We start from the raw sequence: 6527 nt of genomic DNA, 5'->3' as shown, positions 1-6527 counted from the left end.
ATGAGAGCTCTGGTATTACGGTGGCTGTCCTTTCAGAATCACAAACCTGGCACAACCTGAAGGCGAATAGGTTCCCCACTGCGCAAACATGTCAAGATGTTTTGAGTAGGGCGTGCTGAATAAAGTTAATACTTTTCAAATATTTATCTTTTTCTTTCTCTCTGCATTGTTGGGTATGGCCCGTAAGTAAGCATTTTACTGTTAGTTTACACCTGTTGTTTATGAAGCATGTGATGAATAAAATTTGATTTGATTTCAAAGAACTCCATCTCCACCGCAGCCCCAGCACCCCTACTTCCTGCAGCTATGGAGGATGGGCATTAGACCAATTGAGAATCTCCCAATGCCAACCATAAGAACACAGTGATAGACATTTTAAATGCTACTGCTCTTTCACCATTTCAGCTACAAACATTAAAACAACTTCAACATTTTCAAAACTTTATAAATGATAACTATTTACATTTTCATTAATTAGCATAGATAACCCACCAACAGTAATATTATAGGCCTAACTCTAGAACCGTTCAAGCTAGAGACACCCAACCAACTTTCACCTAATCCAGCTATCCTTTTCTATCAACCATATTACTTCAAGTCAAGCTAGCAAGCACACACATTTTCTTTAGGAAATGTACTTTTCGAGTATTCACTTGACCTTAGTTACCGCAAATGAATTATAGCTTCCATGTGAGACCAATAGGCCGACAACTACGGACGGGAAGGGACATATGAACCGAATTGCGTTGTGGTAAAAAGCTTATGTTTACCCCAAGAGGTCGCTATAAGAGCTGCTTGTGTAAAACTTTTTGCCATTTACCAGGCAAAATATCCCCATAAATATATATTGAACAACATAAACTAGACTACCTGTATAATTATTATTGTTTGAAAAATGTCCCCATCATGCTCATGGAATCAACCTTCTCCGAGGAGGAAGGTAGAGAGAATAATTGTCTCAAACTCTTCAAATTGTAAGCTAGTGATTTCATATCAAAAGACAATGATTATAAACACAAAGGCTATTTGTATTGCTGCTAGTCACACCCTAAGATGTATAATAATAGGTCTCAGAGGTGTAGTTTATGGGAAGTTTCTGATAAACTGTAGGTTTCCATTTGATTGGAAGGCTGTACAGGTGGTTTGGGGGATGCGCAGCGTTGCCTAACGTCACGCTCGGTGGTGGTATAAAATCCCCTGGGTTTGTCCTCCAGTCATTCATCTTGAGAAAAGACGGAGGCAGCATAGCTATATTACGCGTAATTGTGGCTGGGAAGATACCGATAACAAGATGACTAAAATTGTGATGCCTTACATTGGATTACTTCTCCTTGCCATGCATTTTTCATCACAGGTAAGACATGTTCTTTCAAAAATGATGTACTGTTTATCATGTTTGTTTTAGATGAACCCGGATTTGAATTAGGCTACCCATTATTCTGGAGAGCAAATGTATTTCAACAGGACAGGTGTAACTTTCATTGTGGCTTATTATTCAGACATGTGTTACCATAAATGTATGATTTTTCGACAATGACAAGCGAATGATGGCGCGTATAATTCACCTCAGATGTTTTCAGTCAGTATGATTGACGAAATGTCGGCAAAGTCTAGCGTGCCACGCAATGTGGAACGGCGACGCCTCTTCAGATAAAGGATTCAGTAGCCTAAAGTTACTACAACATGCATAGGCTGGCTAATGTAATTTTAGCGCGACTGTGTCTTTATTTCTTATCCTTGACTGTGCAATTCAAATGCAGGACGTTGCCCGTTACCCTATAGGCTATGGAAAACATTGTCCACAAGGTGATGGCTCTTACATTTTCTAAGGTGCATGTTGTTGGAACATATTGCCATAGGGCTCTTGTATTTGATTGCCTAGCTGACCGTTTTCCCTTTTTAATTTAGTCGGACGAAAGTGAAGTCTTATTGATAATTGTCCTGATTCGTCAAATGTTTCAGGTTGACGTGTTTTTCACATGTGACAAGCCCCTCTGCTCTCCTATTTTAGGTCCACGCGCAAAAGGCTAGCACACAGTCCCCTGCCATGAATGCTACGACCAAAGCTGGCGGCGCGAGTTCTAACATGACCAAGATGCCCGATGTCGCCAAGAACAACACCATTCCCAAAGGAGCCAGTGCGTCCTTGCAGTCCAGCTCGGTCGCGCTCATCATACCCATCCTGGTGGGGGGCTCTCTACAGGGGCGCTTCTAGAGGGCTGTTGATCACTGAACAGACACCGGCAAGACTTTAACATCAGCGACCTAGATGGGGCGAACTGTTTTACAAAGAGCACATTTTTTTAAATGCACTTCAGAAAGGCAGTCATGTGCGCTCCTAACCGGAGAGATTCGGTCGAGTTGCGTGCCGGACGATAACCCTTTTCTACTTCACTGATGGGAATTGTTATTTACCCTCACACCTTCCGGCCTGTTTAAACACCTCGCACACTGGCCCCATGCCCATAGGCTGAACGGTACGGTCCTCTCCATGGCGGCAGTACGGAACTCTGCACTTTGAACCGTTTGGTCCCCCTGTTCCAGTGTAGACACCAGGGGGTAGTTTAGTGATTTCTTAACAATTTAACATGTCTAAAGAAATGTCTGAGGCACTACGAAAATAAGGTATAAATGAATCTGTGGCACATGCATGAACACTGGTACTTCTGCAACTGCAGTGACTACTTTGTCAGGCTTGATGTACACTTGTGACATTTATTTCTAGAATATGGGATTGTTTGAGTTGGCATGTGAGATATAATTGTGTAAATCATGTGATATGCTTAAATGTGTTTTTATGGTCAGGCTCAATTAAAGCTTTGAAATATAGCTTAATTGTGACGCTTTTCTTATATAATAAAAATACTTAAACATAATTTTGACTTCTCCTGTCTGTAAATTATAAAGCTAGACCTGCCAAGTAATTTGCTCTGTTCCACTGTCTCCAGCCCCTTTATTGATCACATAGCTAAGACCAGGGATTTACTCAGGTAGACTAGGTTTGATGTGCCACAATTTAAATCCTTATTTTAGAATGGGGAATAGGAATGTTTGCCTTTGGCCAGTTGTAGCATTTATGCCATGTCAACTAGGACATGATAAGTCTTACATCCCTTGTGGCCAAAACAGGTCAGTGTCCTGACAGTTGACTTGTCTGCTTTAAAGCGCGTTTACTTTACCCTAGCTACATTGACCTGTGACCAGTCATTTGTAAACTAGCCTACAAAGATGTTCAGGGTAAACCTGTAAGGTATATTTAAACTAAATGTTTATTGACACTGGGTCTTGCTGGTTGGCTCTGGTTACCTTTTTACAATGGTGACGTTCATCCCATAAGTCTAAGCTAAATGGAATGTTTTAAGGTCATATCAAGATTATTTTCACTTGTTTATAATTAAACTCCCTTGACTGAAACCATGTAACTATTAGACATTACTGCAATTAGCCCATACAGTTCATTCTCTGTCCTAGATCTGAGATCAGGATACTTTTGTAAAATGTATTTATTGGCACTAAATCTATTTTTCAACATACTGTGGGACCTTCAAGTGATGTTTGAGTCTCCCCTTTCCAGAGGGGTCATGGTGTGTAGACTGTTCATATGTTAGAGGCTGTTCAGACTGGTCCCAAGATGGTTGTAGAGAAACTGAATGTGTTTGCGAGCGACGTGAGTAGACCGGTTTTCACACAGGCAGATGCGGTGGATTTACATGCATCCAATGCAAACTATGGGTATTTAATGCTAATCGACCTCAGGGGGTTTGAAACGATGCTGAAGATTGGTCATTTTCATTTTGTTTTTGAGGCTTACCTGTTTGGCATTCTCACATCAGTTTGTTAACGAAAAGTATTAGAGCCGCACACAAATATGGTCTCTCTTGCTTTCTTGAGTAAGGCAGATCCAAAACACAGGTGTTTCAGCCTAGCTCAGTGCTTTCTGTGGTGGGGTAGCCAGCAGAACATGTGGTGTTGGTAATGTTCTCTAGTTGCACCATGATTATCTCTTGTCACTTGTGGGGAGGGTAGACCTTAAATTCAAGCCCCTTGGGTGCTACCATAGTTGCATTAGAAGTGTCCATCCAAGAAGGCTCAAGGTCATTGGCCACAGATAAAATGTCAAATCACGTTATCTACAGTAGCTTTGATTGGACTGTCAACATACATTCAAAATCTGAGCTAGCAGTCATGAGTCAAGTCGACAATCTACTGGCAAATCCTTTTTAATCCTTGTCATATTAAGATAAATTATAGTGTATTGGTGCTCATCGGCCATTGGCCATAAATATTACACAAGTTGGAAATCGCAAATTCAACGGAGTGGTTTGGAAGGAATCAGTAAAAGTGGTTAACTGCAAGCATTGCAAAGCAATCACTAGCCTGCTATTCAGTGGAGTGGCTGTGTGGTCCCAAATCAGGGATGAAGTGTTTTCCAAGTTTAAAGTTGATTAACATTCAACATTGGCCGTGCTGTCAATGAAGCATGATTTGTGCCACGCTCAAAACAACTGACTCGGATCTGCGAAGTCTTGAACTCACTGAAGTCAAGTTAACTGGGAATTCCGTAAAAAAAACTAGCTCCGCCTGGGAAATATGTTTTGAACGGTCATCCAACTCGGAATTGTAAGTTGGGATCTCAGGCCTCATTCTAGAGCTACAACCTGAAGATCAATGACGTCATGATTTGACCTTGTTTTGTTTCTGAGTTCCCAGTTGTCTTGAAGGCACCATACATCCAGAGAATGCCAGACTTTGATGACAAAATTTGCCCACGAAGGTCCGCCGTGCCACCTTCCTGTTCAAGTGAGCACAGCACAACAAGGGGAGTCCAAAAATGTTGTGTATGCTGCTGCATAAGTGATGTAATATGCCAGGGATATATGTGTACTGTAGCTAAGAAAGTAATACTAAGTGTATGTTAGTAGCCCATGTGCTTCACCCTCATAATTTGGTCAATTTACCCCTCTTTATTTCACCTACTATTCTGACTTGGAAGTGCACATGTAGCCTATAACCTGCTTTAGAGAAATGTAGTCAACGAGATTTCATTGTCTACTTATATGTCCCCTTTATTTATCCTGCGGTTCTGAATTGGTTTACAGGGAGAATACCCTAAGAACGGCCCATGTTCTGATTTCTGTCGCTGTACATTTCAAAAGTGCTAAACAAATAGTTATATTGACTATGTCAATCCTAGCTCGCTCATTAATGTCTTAATCGAAATTTCGGATTGCCTCATCTGCTTTTTGTCCCCTTATGCCATAGTTTGTACATCTCAATTGTCATTAGAAACTACATTTGTTTAAGCTAGTCAGCCGTATCAGCTATGTTTTTTTAAAGGCAGTACATGAGGCTGAATGAACTATTTGACTGCCAGACAAGGCTCTGCTGATAGCCAGGTGTAGCAGTGGTAAGATGTTGGGACAGCTTTATGTAGGCCCAAACAGTTTGTGGGCACCGTTTGTCACTGTTATAGTGCAATTCATGTATTGCTTAGTGTTGTGTAGTGGCTTTGCTCTCATGCATCCCACTTTTTATTATTATTGCCCCACCAAGATTTACATGCTAAAATCGCCACTGGTTCCAATCGAGTAGTTTCGTGTCCCTCTTCTCCCTGTGAGCAAAGTATCTTATCAGTTACCTAAACCACCTATACCATGGATTCTATGCATCAACCAAATGGGTTCATCTTCTTAAATCCTTGTTTTCCTGCTTTTGATGAGCGACGCTCCGTCAAGGTGTATTGGTTTGAAGCAAGATACAGGTGCCTGATGGTTTGCACCAGTTCATTTACACCTTCAGTCGGAATCAGAACTTTGCCATAGATGTGCAGTAGTGGTGTTCAAGAAACAAAACAGATCACCTTAAGATGAAACAAGTCCCTCTGACATGTCTACATGAGCATCGCTAACAGGGCCTCAAGTGATTCATATGTAAACTCAGCAAAAAAATAAACATCCTCATTGTCAACTGCGTTTATTTACAGCAAACTTAACATGTGTGAATATTTGTATGAACATAAGATTCAACAACTGAGAAACAAACTGAACAAGTTCCACAGACATGTGACTAACATAAATGGAATAATGTGTTCCTGAACAAAAGGGGGGTCAAAAGTAACAGTCAGTGTCTGGTGTGGCCACCAGCTGCATTAAGTACTGCAGTGCATCATCTCCTCATGGACTGCACCAGATTTGCCAGTTCTTGCTTATTTTTTTGTTGTTGCTGAGTTTATCCTTGGGGCTCAAGTTTTCCATGGTCTGCACACAGCCTCTTGCTGTGGAAGGTGTTTGCATTGATTTTACATCGATTTGTTTTCATTTGAATCCCTCTCTTTTGCATCCCTCTCCTCCCTGCATGGTGTTTCCTACTTCACCACCTTTGAGGTAAAGTAGTCTGTTTATCACAAGACATCTAAAGGAACAGCATGAAAGCTCATATCTGCTTGTTGTACATGATAGTTATGGTGTGTGCATTTTAATCTAATTTTGATCCTAAGCTCGAAGTGAAACAATTGAGCACAGCGGTCG

At 41.1% G+C, this 6527-nt stretch overlaps 1 long non-coding RNA gene across 1 annotated transcript; it reads left to right on the top strand.

Annotated features, from left to right (window-relative positions):
- Positions 1-1227: 1227 nt before the first annotated feature.
- On the top strand, positions 1228-2301 carry LOC106610760 (uncharacterized). The gene is made up of 2 exons (XR_001329967.3): positions 1228-1354; positions 2012-2301. It is a non-coding gene; the product is annotated as an uncharacterized LOC106610760 (long non-coding RNA).
- The last annotated feature ends 4226 nt before the right edge of the window (positions 2302-6527 follow it).

The sequence above is a fragment of the Salmo salar genome, chromosome 09 (assembly GCF_965601325.2).
Source record: "Salmo salar chromosome 09, fSalSal1, whole genome shotgun sequence".
NCBI classification, from domain to species: domain Eukaryota; kingdom Metazoa; phylum Chordata; class Actinopteri; order Salmoniformes; family Salmonidae; genus Salmo; species Salmo salar.
This window is presented reverse-complemented; position numbering and strand designations above follow the sequence as displayed.